Source organism: Girardinichthys multiradiatus, chromosome 18, assembly GCF_021462225.1.
Source record: "Girardinichthys multiradiatus isolate DD_20200921_A chromosome 18, DD_fGirMul_XY1, whole genome shotgun sequence".
Classification (NCBI taxonomy): domain Eukaryota; kingdom Metazoa; phylum Chordata; class Actinopteri; order Cyprinodontiformes; family Goodeidae; genus Girardinichthys; species Girardinichthys multiradiatus.
In genome coordinates, this window is record NC_061810.1 from 49,003,448 (window position 1) to 49,019,256 (window position 15,809).

General features: G+C 40.0%; 1 protein-coding gene across 3 annotated transcripts in view; it reads right to left on the minus strand.

Annotated features, from left to right (window-relative positions):
• The window catches only part of si:ch211-137a8.4 (spore wall protein 2), a 52,269-nt gene extending 38,340 nt beyond the window's left edge, over positions 1-13,929 (minus strand). For 2 of the 3 annotated variants that reach the window (XM_047391745.1, XM_047391747.1), the window contains exon 1: positions 13,791-13,929. The gene's annotated coding sequence lies outside the window, so the exon portion shown is untranslated. The remainder of the gene's footprint in view (positions 1-13,790) is intronic. The other variant, XM_047391746.1, reaches the window with a different exon arrangement.
• Between the last annotated feature and the right edge of the window lie 1,880 nt (positions 13,930-15,809).

Sequence of the window (15,809 nt, forward strand, 5' to 3'; positions counted from 1 at the left end):
CATGTTTGAGTAGGTGAAGATTATTAAATCGGAAGAGCGGATTGTATCTGGCTGTGATTTAATAAATGTTCATGTAGATAAAGAGAAGGCGTTCTGTGTTTATTTTGTGCAAGAGTGATTCGTCAGTCAAGATAAGGTTAAAAGTTCCACACGTTTCGGCAGAAACAGCCGATTAAACAGTGACATCTCTGGTAATAGTTATCAATTATTACTGAGTATTTAACGGTTGTAATTATCAAAGGCGTCGAGCCACAATTACAACACCAGAAGACATCCCTGGTCTCGATTTATAAATGAGGATTTTGGTTAAGAAATTAATTTTGTCAAATTATGATTTTTAAATTATAATTCTTGATAAATATTAATTAATCAATAATCATAATTCAACAGTTCTTTCCACTTCTGGGAAGTAAAACAACACTGAGTGGGGGTTACGTTGTGCTTCACATGACCTAAAAAAATACTTCAGCTATCACTTACAGGCAAATAGTTAAAATCCTTTTAAAATATTGCAAAAATAAGAATAAAAGGAGAATTTTGGTTGTTTTGAAACAGTGACTGAAAGAAAAAAAACCCGATGCAGTTTAAAACCGAGTTACAGGCGACTTTTTTTCCAAGACAAGGAACATTTTTCACACCTAAAGATCATTTACTTTATTCCGCATCAGTTGATGAGTTTGTTAATCAGGAACCTTTTCCAGTGGTTCGGTTTCCCACAAAGAAAACTTCAAGCGAACCAGAACCTGTGACTAAGCACCACGTAAGAAAGTTTGGACCTATTTATGGGTCAGATGAATTCTGGGGTGGGAGAACCAAATGTAGATACATGAAGCAGATGCTGTGTTCTGATCTGGTACAAAACATGGAGAATTTATTCACTCATTAGTGGGTTTCTGGGTGGTACTCTACTGTATCCAGCAACACATGCTTGGCTACGGGACGGCGTTTGGATCAAGCTTGGAGCGTTCTTCTGGTAGCTGTGTCGGATCGAGGTCAGATCATGTTCATACCATAAGCAGGGTGCCAAACTCCAGTCCTGAAGGCTCGGTGTCCTGCAGCTTTTGGATGCGTCCATGGTCCAACACACCTGAATCAAATGGCTGAAGTACCTCATCAGTATGCAGTCCAGTTCTCCAGGGTTCTGCTAATCACCTAATTATTGGGTTCAGGTGTGCTGAAGCAGAGACGCATCTAAAAGTTGCAGGTCTGGAGCTTGACACCTGTTCCATTTAGGAACTGCTCTAGAGTTCATTTGGACCAAGACTGTTTGGAGGAGGTGGTGTCGGTACGGTTGTGTTGAACAGAACCATGTGTTTACATCCACACAAACAAACTGGACCAAGAGGGCAAACGAACCAGAGTTCATTTTAAACGGGCTAAACACCTCAGGAGTGAAAACACCTGAACTGCTCCTTGTTAAAAAGTTTAGATAAAAGTTCAGGAATTATTTAAAAACAGGTTTTCTTATATTTTTAGAACTTTCTAATCAATGATATTGAAAAAACAAAGTTCATGTCTGCTACCATACAAGTGGAACAGAGTCAATCTTTCAAATATAATAGAATAGGTTAAACTATTCTTAATTGTCCCTCAGTGAGGACACAGTAGAAAAAACGTCGTTACTTTCAGCCCAATGAGTGGTTGATTGTTTCACCTCCTGGAAAACACAACTCTCAAACCAAATGTGCAATTATCTGTCAAGCTTCTGTCTTTATGGCTTTTCCCAATCAATGGAAAATAAGCAAATCCCTGGTTAGAAAACACAAACTCTCCCCCTAATTAGCATGCAAAACATTTCTGGAATTTATATAAAACAGATTTTCACATCATCTGCAAATTAGCAACTGGACTGAATATAAAGAGCTTTGCTGCATCTTCGTTAAATCCTTAACATTTTACATCTTCCAAAATCTCCTCTTGTATTTTAATTCCCAGAAATGAAAGTATGAAAATGACCCTGAACTATTTTGTAATTATAGGTTCAAGTTGCATCTGGTTTGTGGCTGAAGCTGCACAGAAACAGAGAAGATGACAGTTATTGTAGGAACCTTGAAACTGGAAGACTGATGCATCAAATACGATAAAGGCTCATTTATGTCCTTAAATCCAACAGTTTCATCATCCCAGGTTTAACTGTGCATGCAGCCTTCTTCTTCTCTGACTAATAACTCATTTCTCCATCATGCCAAGAGCTCCACCAGACATTTTTAATAATAATATTTTTCTTCTGTCAGTTAAGACGGTTGCAGAAATCGTACACTGCCGAGTTTCAGAAGCTTTGCTACGAGGTTAAGCCCAAAAACCCATCATATTCAAAATTTACACAAACTTTTCTTGAACTTTCCCCATTATTAGACTGAGAGCAGGACACAATGAAAAATGCATCCACAGGAGCTCAAAATGGTTCAACACTTAGGACGAATGACAGTAAAAATGACGTCTTAATGCTATGACAAAATATTTTTAACATAGGTGTTGTACATTTTATATTAGTTGTCTTTCAGACACAAAAATGTCAGATAGCCACCATGTAGCCAACATAAAACAATTTTTTATGATATTCTGTGAGATGTACTGCTCTTCGTTTATTTTTATTTGCTTATATGTGATATGCAATCATATTCAATAAATCAGGATCTGGGTTCTGATGAGGCCCATTCGTCAGATTAAAAGAACCTTTAGAAAATAACAGACTTTAAACAGATATTAAAAATACATTTAATTAAGCGAATATTTCTGTTTTGAAATGTTTTTATTGGTCTGACGTAACATTCTAACCTGAAATTGTGCGTTTTCATTGGTTGGAAGCAGAAAATCATCATAATTAACAGAAATAAAGGCTTGAAAACATCCATCTGTGTGAAATTAATCTATAAATTTGTTTCACTCAGAATTACTGGAATAAATGAACTATTAAATAATCTCATTTATTGAAAATGACTGTAGATTTCTGTATGCAAAATGTTTAAACTTAAAAACTTTGAATTTTCTGTGAACAAATAATCATTTAGTTACTTTCACTCCCACAGTTTGCCAGGTAGACTTATTACAGCAGCTTTATTGGAGGGAAACTATAAGTTCAGAGAAAATCGTTTCAAAACCTAATTAAGAACTTTTGGTGCTTAAACATAAAAAAGGTTAGTAAAAAACAAAAGTTCAAACTAAAAATGAAAAAGAAACACATAACATTCAAAATACACTAGTCACAAATTGATTTTAACTAACACGTGTCATAATTGAGGTATTTTGTGGTGGACCAGAGGCAGACAAGCACGGAGGAAGCAGAGTGGGATCAAACTCCAACTTTAATTTTAAGAGATAACTCACATGAAGGCGAGGTGCAGGGTGACAAGATAATCCAGTACAGAAATCCAAAAGACATCTCACGAGGACAAGGAAGAGACATAACGACACCGCGTGGAACAAAGGACGAAGACAAACTTAAATACAGACAAAGGTGGACAAGAAACAATCGGGCAGGTAATCAGAGGAACAGGGAACAGGTGACACAAGGAGGCTGGGAGGCAGAGGGAGCAGGTGAACCTAATACAAGTAATTAACAAGACACCGAGCAGACCTAAAACAAAACTATAAACAAAGATAAATAAAACATAAGAATCAAGAATAACATGAACTAAAGGAAACTGAGAACCTCGAGGGAACACAACAACCTAAGCACTTAACAGAATAGGAACCAAAAGAGAACCCTGACTAAAAAATAAACAACCCAAAACAAACACTGACTGAACCAAAACTGAGGATGAAGCCGAGGAAACGAGGACTAGAAGAAAAGTAAACAATAACTAAAGGTAACCTATAAAGGAGGAACTAGAGAACAAGGATAAACAAGAGGAACAAGGCTAAAGGGGACCGGAGGACTAATAACAGTAATAATAATAATAATAATAATAATGAAACCATTCAAAGAACAAGGGAACAAAGGGTGAGAGAACACACTGGGGGGCAGAAGAAAACTAAAACAGAAAACACAAATACAAAACCATAAACAAGAAACCACAACTAACATGAATACAAAACACAAGAACATCTAACTAAAAGGTAAACAAAACCACAAACAGAGTCCAAAACATCACATCCTGACAACACGGGTCACTTTGGGTTTTATTTTTGGATCTATTGATAACATGCAGTTATTAGAAATGCCAATTAAATAGAAATTATCCAATTCAATTTATATGTGATGGACTGGTATTTTTGAGGAACCAACAACACAAGTTGTTGAAAGTTTTGTCAAACAGAAATACTTTTTTCTGAGTTTTGGACTAATTTAGCCACATTCAGTCATTCAGAAAGAAAACATTTAAATTCAATTCAATTCAGTTTTATTTATATATTTCAAGATGATTTTTAGGTGAAACATATCTCTATGACATAAAACATTTAATTAAGATACATAAATGGAACAATTAAATAAAATTGATGAATAACATTTTTTTATGAGATGGTTTTTAACTGCTGATTTATACAAATGAATTTATTTCGAATAAATGTGGTGGAGCTGGATAATTGTTGGCTACAACAGATTATTTAATCTGGTTCTTCTGAATGATTCTGAAAAACATGTGAATTGAATTACTGAGAGCTGAACAGATTCTCAGAAGTTAACACAAGAGTTTTATGTTAAGATGAAATAAATCCGTTTTTCAGACTTTGATGCCGTGCTTCTTGCTCTGAACCCTCACCTGCCTTTTCCTTGTTCCTACGAATTTCCAGACGCTTCATGCGTCTTATCACTCTTTACAAAAAGTCTCCAGTTTAAAGGGACATTTCCCTTTTTTTCCTCCATCCTTTCCATAGTGGCATCATTATAAGAGCCTATTATGGCGTTCCAGAGGCCAACTCACAGACTAAATGCCTTGTTTCTGTCCGCCATGGGAGCCTTCTATAGAGCCTGAACTCCCCTCTTCAACAGAGGCCCCTTCATCATGCTGCCCTCCTCCTCCTCACTCTCTTCTCCCTCAGACACAGACAGGCCTTTATCTGCCTATCATGTGCTCCTGCTCGTTCTCTTTTTTCCTCCAGCCTGACCCTGTTTTTCTCCGTTAGCAGGCATGCCGGTCAGGATTTAAAGGGGAGCAGTGGGGAGGAAAGGCTGATTTGGAAAGCCAGCAAAATATTTTATCCAGGGCTATCTGACTGTGTAGCTTAATGCTGATTTGATGTTATCTCTTAAGTCTTTCTGCAGAGGGTTTTTCTTCTCTTTTTCAGATCCTGGTCATAAAAATCTGTCAAGTCTCAGAGGCCGTTTATTGTCCATGAGCTTCGGGGTAAGGATTCACAGTCACGAGGCTCCTTAATGAACAGAAATATAAATTGTAGAGGTAAACTTAGGAATAATCTACTTTTTATTGCCTTCTATTCCTCATGTAAAATGCCAGCCGACAACTTTGAATAATCTTTAATTGACAGAGCAAACAAAATACAGTCGGGAACATTTGGATAAATCTACATCTGGCTGGAACTACTAGACAGAAACATGGAGTAAAACGTTTCATGCTGATGAAACATGTGACCAAGGAAATATGGAGACATTTCAGATTAATGTAATAACTTCTAGAAGCCACAGTTTGAGTGTCACATTTCGAATTTCAACACCCAACTAAATTCTGGGTAATTCTTGTAGTTCCTCCTATTCACGAACATTTACGAACAATAGAAATTATCTGAAAGCAAAATGGGCTAACGTTTAATGTTTGTACGTCTTTCCATGTGTGTTTTTATCATTTTATGTTAAGCGAAAATCCTGGCATGGATTATAAGAAAGAAAAGATGGAAGTTTTCAGTTTGATCATCCTGTTTTTTAAAGAGATTATATTATTAAAAATATTATTTTATTCAAATGAATTTATAACATTATAGACAATAATAACTATTGAAGTAATGGGTTCCCAAAAAAGCTCTCTCTATCTATCTGCCTTTTTGCCATTTCATACGCTTGTGTTTTAAGATTATTTCTTGTTGTAGTAGGAATTGGTAATGTATTTTTAAGAAGATTAATCATAAAAATACAAAAGAATAATCTTACTGAATTATAAAATAATTTCATGAAGACTTTATATTGATATTATTGTTGGTAATCCCTGTTTGAGCCAGCTGACAGACTACGAACTCCCAAAGTTGGTTTTGGGGTCTCAAAACCACATTTTTGCACATCACACTATGAGTAGATAATAATAATTAAGTTTGAATCATCAGTTCTTAAAACAGGAACTAAACTTCCCTAAGGTGAGTACAAATTAACACATGGTTGCTAAGTAAGGTCATGTTGCAAATGTTGGACATTAAACGGCCAAAATGGTAAATAAGATAAGTCCAGTAACTCTTCACAGGTCCAGAAATCAAAAGAGCAAAGTTCTTGTCGGAGCTGACACATTTTAAAAAATGTTTTTAACAGGATGTTTTATTCTCTGATTTCATCCAGAACCTTTTAATAAAATCCAGGGAAAGCTGGACTCCCTTACCGCTCACTCCCTTTTCTCTTGTTCAGAGAGAGAAAGTCGGCCATTTGGAAAATCATGGCATGGAAACTAAGCGACCATTGCTGTTTTTAAAGTACAGTTAGCATGTTCACAGACAGGCTTTCAGAGCCAAACTCTGCAGGCTAGCTTACTGAGCAAATAGCCAGCTAATTAACAAGCTAATATCAGCTCTGAGTGTGAACAAATGTTCAAAATTAAGCATGTTTACGTTAAAGATTAGAGTAAATTCAGGTTTATTCCACACATTGCTTTAAGCTTCCATTCCTGCTTTTACCTTGTAAAAATATCTTAAAATGACCAACAGTTTTTGCCAACTTTAAATTTATCTCACTACTTGTGACTGAAGTAGAAATGTGTCCTTGATATTTCAAAATATATTCAGCTTTAGGAGTGACTGTTAACTTGCACAGAGGCGGTAAAAAGCCATTTTCTAAGTTTGGAAACCTGTACCTACAGATTTTTAAAAACAGCAGAAAATGTATAAAAAGCAATAGATTATTGTTCAGGTTCAGCGAAGTATGAAAGTTGGACCCACTTCCAGGATCACTACCTTCTAAATAAGCACTAACAGCAGTTTCCCTCAACAGCACAGAGGAAGACATGAAGCTAATTTATTCAGAACAACTCAATGCTGAGGAACCAACAATCAACGAGGACAAACGTTCTTCATATGTTTTTCTATGGCTGATGCTGAGATAAAGATCAGGACTGCCAGAGGCCAATATTCAAATCCCAATATTTATATTTTGCTTGGCCCATTTTGTAGGATCAGAACTTGTTTCTCATTTAGCTACAGTTTGTTAGTAGTCCATCAACACACAGAGATTGGACCGTCCTACCTAATGTTGACCCGGGAAGAAGTGATGCAGAGCAGCGAAGGAGGAGTTTTCTTTGTGTAAATGGGAAGCTAAGTGTTGGTCAGCAGGAGTCCGGACTGAGGATGAAAGAATTACCTGATGCTAAAGTCAATAACTGTTGCAGAAAATGTTACAGAATATTGTGGCCAGTGAGCATCACAAGCTGGATTTCAGAGCTACTCTACTGCTGGCTGTTAACGCATTAGTGCTGTCAACAAGCTGTATTTACTCCATTGCACTAACTCTGATGTGATAAAAATATAAGCAGATTATGTAACCTCATTTGAATGGCAAAAAGGAGAAATGGAGGATTATTTTCAGAACTGAACACAAGCTGATCTGTATCTGATGGGGTCAAAAAACACGGCGTGACCTTTAAAAGTTCACATTCCTTCATTCACACTGATAAACCTGCAAATTTAAGGAGACCCTCATGATCCACATGTGATGGGAAAACAGAGCGAGCCTTGCAGAACAATTCGGCTCTTGTGCACCTTCAGCAGACGCCATGTTTTATCCATCTGAACAACCATTTTCCTCAGATATTTCACAATTTGAGGCCAGATTTTCCCTGAGTTTTCCATATTTTCCAGTTATTTGTCTCCTCTTGCCCTCCTGCTCCTCCTGTCGTTATCCTCCTTACTTTTATTTCCATCTTCTTTGTATTTCATGCCTTTCATTTCATGTCTTCTTTTCTGTCTTAACTTCAACTGAGTTTTCCTCATCTGTCTTTTATTCTTCTTGAATCTGCTCCCATTTGTACTCCCTTTTACATCTTCATCGTAACAGTTTTCCTTATTTTTTCTTTCATCCTTCTACTTGTCTGTCTCAGTAATTTTTCCTTTCATACTCCAGTCCTTCCAATCCTTGTTGCTCTTTTGCTCCTCATCACTCATTTCCCATCATGCCTCTCTTTGCATCCTCCTCCTCCTCCCTTTATTGTTTTCCTGTCAACATCTCCATCTTCTTCCACCTACGTTCTTCCTGTCTTCCGAGTATTTCATTCGATCATTTATTCATGTCCTATTCTTGATTGCCCTCCCTAACCCTGGCCAGATAAAGTTGTAAACTAAACTAACTGTGACACTGACATCCTGTTACTGGCCTGGGAAATGTTGTCTTCGGTTTTATAAGTCAAATCTATTGAAGCAAATCGTTACCATATTTCAAATGAAAAAGCTTTTTCATTTTAAGAATGTGGCTGCATTGTTTGACTCATAAATTAAATTAGTTATCAATAATCCTATTTGCATTTTAATTTTCTTCTTCAAGACTGCTCATTCTTTCACTTAATTAAAATGAAAAAGAAAAAGTCATTTGAGATTTATTTTTCAAAATGTACCCCAGCAAATAGATACCAAAATTCAATTTGAAATGTAAAATTTGAAAACGAAAAAGCATTCCGAGCGGCGGGAAGAGCAGAGTGACGTCAGCAGCCGCTCTTCCTCAGCTCCCTGCTGACCGAGCTACCCATCTTGTTCGGTAGGGGGCGCTGTGCACGCCTGCATTGCATTACATTGCAAACGTGCCGAGAAATTGATTGAATTGCAGCAGGGCCGAGCTCAATTTGTGGCAGTGGCAGGAAGAACTGGTAGTTCCGGTGGCAGGCTGTGGCGCACCGGAACTGCCACAGTCTGCCGCAGGGTGGCAGGGGATTCTGCGAGGATGCCAGAAGGTGCCAGACCGGCCATAAAAGTTTGCCAATGCGGTTCCTGCTGTTTTTGTGGAAGCTGATGCTGATTATCGGCAAACAGGATGTCATTGTTGTTATAGCCTGTTACCTTTAAATAATGATGTCATTATTGATTATAATTTAATAAACAGTTTTAGACCCATAACATAAGGTGATTGTATTTACTTGACATGGAAAATAAATAGCACTATGTGTTTGTGTGACGTGTTGAAAGGATGACGAAGATTTATTGCACAAACAGCCGGTTTATTATAGAGCGGCTATTCTGAAATGTCACTCACAGAAAATTATAAATAAATGCTTAAAAACACGCTGGATGTCTCAGGCCATAAGGCTGCCACCAGAACTACCAGTTCTTCCTGCCACTGCCACAAACTGTCGGTCCTGCTGCAATTCAATCAATTTCTCGGCACGTTTGCAATGTAATGCAATGCAGATGTGCACAGCGCCCCCTACCGAACAAGATGGGTAGCTCGGAGCTCAGAATGCTTTTTCATTTTCTAGTTCTGGGCAGTACTTTACGGGCAGACCACGAAAATGAAAAAGCAATGTCTGCTTTGTTTTCTTTTTGATTATGGCATAAAATGTGCAGCCGTGAAGAAGAAAATGCAAATAGGATGATTGATTACTAATTTTATTTATGGGTCAAATAATGCAGCCACATTCTTAAAATGAAAAAGCATTTCTGGAAATGCTTTTTCATTTTCAAATTTTACATTTCAAATTGAATTTTGGTATCTATTTGCTGGGGTACATTTTGAAAAATAAATCTCAAATGTCTTTTTCTTTTTCATTTTAATTAAGTGAAAGAATGAGCAGTCTTGAAGAAGAAAATTAAAATGCAAATAGGATGATTTATTACTAATTTCATTTATGAGTCAAACAATGCAGCCACATTCTTAAAATGAAAAAGCATTTCTGGAAATATGGTAACGATTTGCTTCCATACAAATCAGCCACAAATGTTCAGAGCAAATTATCCACAGCGCGTTAACTGGGAGCATATCCATGTTTGGTTTCCCATCCATTCTACCTGCTAAGTTCTGTTCTGGATCTCTGGGGGGCATTTCTAGTTGTCAGAGGTCTGGAGGTGGACAGGTCACTGATTCACACCATGAGGATTTCAATTACCTACAATCCTGCTCACGCATGTTGGGTTTGTCTAACTGGTTATTTCCACTAATTGGCTAATTTTTAAGCAGGAATAAAAGACCTCATTCACTCTGGAGAAAACCAATCTAAGCTCTTCAGGACCAGCACGACCTGCTAGTACATGGCTAAATAACACTGCACCATTCCCTGGTCCCTGACCTGAAAAGACTCTCAGTCTGTGTCAGGATATCAGCTACACTGGAGCGGCAGGTCAAACTCACAGCCTGTGGCTACAGTCCACAAAACATTACAACTACAAATCCCAGAATGCACTAGAATGCTTCCAAATTCTCTGTTGTTATAATCAAGGCAAGTTTGTTTTCTAATAGCACCATACATACACAAGATAATTGAAAGCGCTTTACAGGAAAATCAGGAAACAGGTAAATAAAACTTCTTTAAAATCAAAAAATGAATTCAAGTGCAATACAAAAATTTAAGCATCACATGAAAATGAAACAACTTTAAAATAAAAATTTAAAACCAATAAAAAGCTGATGTAATTCAGCCTTTTAGACCTTTATGGACCAACAGCAGAACTTTAAAGTATTCTTTGAAAAACAGGGAGTCAGTGCAGTGATTTTAGAATGATATATTTCCCAGGTGTTGGTTTGGAAGCAGCATTTCCAAAAATGCAACCTTGAAGAACCCCACATGTGATTTTTGTTTTCTGAGATTTACTATTACAAAATTACACAAAGTAGTCCTGATCTACCATATAAGATCTGAGCCAGTTGAGCACATCACCAGGCAGTCCTACCCATTTTCCCAAACTATCAGTCAGGATTTTATGATTAAATGTTTCAAATGCAGCTTTGATCCACTAAAAACAAGACATAGGTTTTGGATGAGCCATATTTCAGGAACACACTGAAAGATAGACAAACCAGAGATAGATTCTGTAAAGTGTCTTTTAAAGATGAGCATTGTCACAGCGTTCACTCAGCGATCTGCATGCTGAAGCTGCAAAATAAAATTCAGACTTCTCAGTGATCACTCTGATGTTGATGTGAAACAAGTCTTTTAGCTTCCTGTCTGACAGGATTCTCAAGTGATCTCTGTGCCCTGCAGCACAATCATGTGTGATAAAAACATTAATCAGGAGTCATCTTTGTAATGTGCACCTCCATTCTGTCCTGAGAGTTTCCACCAATCACAGCCTGTTTGCCAGCATTGTTTTTTCCTTTATGTTTGCACTGAAGGATTTTTTTGGGATAGTTTTAACGTCTCTCGTAAAACACTGTCATTAAAAATATGTCGACATTTTTCATTTTATTCCTGCATGAATCTGAGTTTGAGATCTGTGTAACACAAGATCTTACCTATACGGTGTACCATCATGATGAGGTCACAGCCTTACTGGGCCTCCTTCAACTTGTCTAATAACCAAAAAAATCCCTGTATGCAGGGGTCCCACATCATGCCACCTCTTCCACCATGCTCTGCCCAGGCCTGTTATGTTGCAGCCATGATCACAAGCCACCATGAAATCACAGATTTCTGCAGGTGTGATGCAGAGCCCACCAAGTTACTAATATGGCCTCAAAAGACCTCGGTACGACCCTTCAAAGAACATCTACTGACATTATAGCTCAGATTTCTTCAGAATTTCTAAATAACAAACTGGACAAGATGAAAAACTTTACCAACATCTCTACTATTTAAGAAGCACCTTGTTGAAGCAAAAATCCTGTTTTCTGTTAAACTTTTTTTATTCTGGAGTTTTTGTAGATTATAGCAAAAAGCCCAATGTTTCAGTTTTCAGTTTACAGTTTTTTGCTGTGTTTTCATTATTAGAGACCTCACTGGTTCATCTCTTGAGTTTAGGAGCCTTTTTGAGCCTGAAAAATTCACGGAGGAGAAGTGACAAAACACTTGGAGAACTATTGATGAAGAGCTCTTCAAACAATTACTGGATGTTGAATATTAAAAATACATAAACACAGAATTTCATATTGTTTTAATCCAACATAGAGTGTTTCCTCAGTTTTCCCTTGCTTTCTTCGTTTTCCTGTTTCTCCTTCATGTCTGTCCCCTGACTCTTTGTCCTCTCTGATATGTCCTCTCCTGAGATTGTTGTCATTTATTTATTTATTTGGTTGTGTATTTATTTACTTACGTCACTGCTCCACAGTAGTGAGCGAGCCGTGAAAATGGAGCAGAGGTCTACTCAGAAAAAAAAAGATGGGGTGGGGGGTGTCTGTTGAAGAACTGAGGAAGGCGCGCTCCCGATGCCAGGGGTGGGGGTTGGGGGGGGGGGGGGGTCATCCAGAGCGCGCATGCTCCACACAGCAGGTGCCCCAGCTCCCGTTGAAGACGAAGAGGAGAAAAAGTAATCTGCATTGCTAATGAGCTGCTGAGCCTCCTCCCGCTCCGTTTTGGGGTTAGAAACCCTCTAATATGGCGACGTGTTTTCATCCGGATACAAACACAAAAGATATGAAGAGATGATAAAACAACAAGAAGCGGGATGATCAAATTCAGAAGATGTACCTTTAGCTTGATCCTTCCGCTAACATACTTCAGCTCTCTCTGGGAATATCAGCAGGACATTCCCTCTGTCCAATGTGTCCAAACATTTACGCACATGGCCATCCACAACACAGGCTGCACAGAGAGAGAGGGTCCGCGCTGATAGAGGATCAGAATCCCAACAACAACAGCAGAGACGCTCACTGAACCAAACAGGAGAAGCGCCAAAATATTCCCAACAAGCGGCCAAATGTAGGAGGCAGGAATTCTGCTCTATTTAAACCACCAGAGCGTGTTTTTGTCGGTTGACCTCCTTTTATATCAGAGCAGGATGTAATTCTCTCTGCTGGCCGCCATGTGCGTGCGCTTTGACGCGCTTCATAATAAAAAAATGACACCCCCCACGCCCCAACACACACACACACAGATCCACCTCATTCCACTGCTTTTCTCTGGTTTTACGCGCGCATCGTGGAATAGTCCCAGTTTTCTGTTTGTTATTGTTGTTTTTGTGTCTCATCAGACGCATAAACAACTTCACGCGCCTTGAGATTGCGCTCTTATTCTCCAGACTGCACACGCGCGTGCACGCACGTCTGATGAGGCACATTTAACGCGTACAGCGTTTCTGGAATAATGGGAATCTGAACAGCTCTACAGAAATATTCCCAAATATTCCCGATGAGAGCATGCACGTGACTCTGTTGCTCCACATCAAGGATAAGCGGAGCACAGACCCGCGCACGGAACCTCATGCAGTCAGCGCACCAGTCTGGAACCTAAAGGACCGGACCGTCTAGAACCTGTGGGATCAGACTCGATAAAAACCACGAACCTCCACCTCCTCTGCAAGCATCCAGCCCCGCAACCCTCAGCCTGCTCCCGCCGAGGGTCAATTGGACCGTTAGCGACTAAATAACCGCCCGCACGTCACAATTAAACGCTTCAACCTGCAGCCTGCTTCAGATTAAAAGCAGAGCGAACAAAAGGAGCGCTGCAGACAGTCATACAGGATGGATGATTAGATGGATGAATGGATGGATGAATGGATGGATGTACAGCAGCAAAGCATTGATGAGAGCATTGAGAGGATGAAGAAAAGAGAAAAAAACCAACCTCCTTCTGCTCGGTGCGTAAATCCGTTTCCAGGCGCGCAGAGAACGGTAATGAGCTTGTAGTGCTGGACGCAAAAAGACGCTGCTGGCGCTAAATCCTCCCACCGCCGCCACACCCCCCCCCCCCCTCCTCCTTCCCCTCTCTCTTCTCTCTCTCTCTTGCTCGCTCCCGTGCGCGTGCGTCTCTCTGTCTCCCTCAACCAATTGTGTGACTCGGAATTGGCGCGAGGCTCACACGGTTGGACGATGGCAGGTCCCCGAACACCTGCGCACGCGCCCCAGACGCCCTTCACTTCCCTCCGCTGGCATATGGTTGCCCCTAGCGACCATTAAGGCCACCACCCTGACCACCCCACCCCCACGTATTATCCCGGGTTTTGAGGAACGGGTGGGGGGTGTTAGGGGGCAGGGGTGAGGGGGTTAATTTCCAGAAGAAATGGAGGGATGCTGCCTGAACTTCTCCACAGAGGAGCATAGTGGGGGAGTGATGCTGGTGGGGGGAGATGGGTGAGAGACAAAGGCAAACAGAAGCAGTGAGGGAGTCTGAGCGCCAGCAGCTTACAAGTGTCCCTGTTGTGTCTGTGCTCCATGCAGGCTTTGTTCTTTCCTAATGTGTGAGTGCAGGCTGGAGAACAATGGGGCCAAAGCAAGGGGCAGGGGCAGAAAGAGTGGGGGTAAAACAAGGACTTCCATCTTTCTTCAGCTGGAGTTGGAAGAATCCAAAGAGCTGATTTTCTTTACTGTTCTGGTCCTATAAAACCCTCAATCTTCACTGGAAACAAACCTAGAGGAGAGCTGCAGTTTTCCATATATATTCAGCAGCCACATTTCAGTTTATACAAAATGGAGCAGGAAAGAAATCCCTTAGAACCCTGGTTCTCTTTTGTGATAAAATGATCACTGGAGATACCCGGGTTGCCTTTACTAGCGGTACTCAGAAACCCTGAAATTTCTTTTAAATGTCAGGGTTTCATCACTGTCAGCTGAACTGTGCAGAGCTAACCTCCACAAATGGACCTACAGGGTGAGTTGTCAGAATAGCTAAAGAACCTCCGGCAGAAACAGGAACGGGCCACGTTCCATTTAGACTTGAAGCCTGAACTTGGCTATGGGAATGACATCACATCCTACAAACCACACGTTTCAGCTGGACAGAGAGATCAGATAAATGCACTGCTACGTACAACCATCCATCTTTCCGTCCCTCCATCCATACATCCATTCAGTTCCCATAGAGTTATTCTTCCAGTGGAACATGGAAAACCTCTAAAAAGATGCCTCCTACTCTGCTACCAGAGTCGTCTTAGCTATATTTTGGACATTGGTAGCTTATTGATGAGGCGAAAGAGGACAGTAAAAGCTTTAAACTTGAAGAACGTTCCCTCCAGGGCTGCATCGTAAGGTGGAGCTAAAGTTTCAAGCTAAAATACTGAGATCATTAGCTGCAGAGTCACAGCAGAACATATGAACATTAGACTCCCTCAGTGTGTCGCAGAATCTGTCGTCTCGTGATGATGATCTGACATGACAGACAGCAGCCTCCCATTTCTCCTGCTTCATAATCTCTCCTCCACTCCTCTGCAGAGAGGAGAAAAATGCCAGAGGAAAACAAGAGATGACAATCAAAATTAAGACATCAGATTGATTCTTTATAAAATGTGTAGTGTGGATGAATGCAGGTTATGTGTATCTGCTGCTGTCTAGGAGACCACCCCCCATGAGGTTCTTCACAGGTGCTTCTAGTTACAGGTTGTTCCCACGCCGAGGAACCTGCCTGTCTCACAGGGAGAGGAAAGCAAATAAGAGCCAGTGGTCAGTGTCTACATGAACGACAGAATAAAGTCCTCGGCTGGCTAGTAAAACAAATCGGAACGAGGTGAGGGAGGATCAGGGGAATTTGAACGCTCTGTGACTCCTTGTATTACAGTTCAGAAAGGAGCGAGCTGCAGCTGTAATTCAGCCCCAGGAGTGCTGAGTCAGACTCATTTTTGCTCCCCATCACCAGTCGACTGTCTGAAAA